Source organism: Pundamilia nyererei, unplaced genomic scaffold (assembly GCF_000239375.1).
Source record: "Pundamilia nyererei isolate P.nyererei 1_Seehausen unplaced genomic scaffold, PunNye1.0 scaffold00255, whole genome shotgun sequence".
Taxonomy (NCBI): Eukaryota; Metazoa; Chordata; class Actinopteri; order Cichliformes; family Cichlidae; genus Pundamilia; species Pundamilia nyererei.
The window spans coordinates 416,795-418,149 of record NW_005187656.1 but is presented as its reverse complement, the minus strand read 5'-3'; positions in this window follow the sequence as shown (position 1 = coordinate 418,149).

The window sequence follows — 1,355 nt, the reverse complement described above, 5'->3', positions numbered from 1 at the left end:
GTTTTGCCACGTTGAGCTGCAGAGGATTCTGCTTGCACCACGTGACGAAGGAGTCAACCACAGCCTGGTACTCTATCTCATCACCCCTGCTGATGCATCCAGCTGATGCTGATATGGTCTGACTACGGGTCGGAGCTGGTCCAGGATGATTTTTCCAGGGTCTTCATGATGTGAGAGGTCAGTGCCACCGGCTTGGAATCCTGGGGGCCACTGGGACGTGGCGTCTTTGGTACAGGGACGAGGCGTGATGTCTTCCTCAGCACTAGGACCCTCTGCAGACTCAGACTCAACATGAACAGTTTCTGAAAGACTCCACAAAGCTGGGGGGCACCTTGAAGACGTGGGGACTCACCCTGTCTGGTCCAGCAGACTTGCATGATTGGAGTCTCCTCATTTGCCTCTGAACCTGTTCGTGAGTGAAAGTGATAGGTAGGAGAAGGGTGTCAGGACATTCACCAGAGGCAACGGTGCAATGTGAAGAGAGAGCTGGAACAATGGAGTCGGTGCAGCAGGTTATGTAGTCAGTGATACACTCAGTGAGCCCATTGATGTCCTTGGTGTGAGGCTCACAGAGTGTCTCCCGGTCAGTCAAAAAAGCCCTGTAGACCTGCTAAGGCCTACTCTGACCACCTCCTAATGTTTCTCGTGGTCACAGGTCACAGAAAGCACCAAAGAGGAGCTTCCTGACAGAACCATAATTCAAAGTCTCTTTTGTTTGGCAGGGCAGCTGTCATGGATCTGGATCATTTGACCCAGCATTTTGACTTTCTTGTGTTTTGGTGATTGTTATGTATTATAATGATGATGATTTAAGGTTCATTAGGTAGTCCTGAATTTATTCTATGCTCTGAGTTCTTTGTATTCCCTGTTTAGTTTCTTGTCTGTTAGGTTCCCCTTGTGTTTTGGCCTCTCCTCTGTGTAGTTTAGTGGGTTATTGATACAATGATCACTGTTATTATCAGTCACACAGCAGCTTGTGTTATTCTACTGCTGTTACACATCCATCGTGTGATCACTTCTGTAAAACCTATTTTTGTCACCGTTTTCACATGATACTAGTTTCTCACATTGCCGTATCAAATGTGACATAATCACATAAGGGAATGAAAGATCAGTATTTTTAGTTATTACTTAGATCAAAATTAAATGTGAATTGAAAAGCCCAAGTATGTTGCATAGTTACTAAAAAAAGCTTAATAAGTAACACTGTTCAGCTTGTTATAAATATCATCTCGGTGAAGTGATTCAGGCAGATGGCCACATGAGGCCATATAAAGTTTTCATCACTAAATAAGTATTACCAGGCTGCACTGCGTTATCCTTATAAAGTCCATCAGAACAGCTCCCTTAAGTCA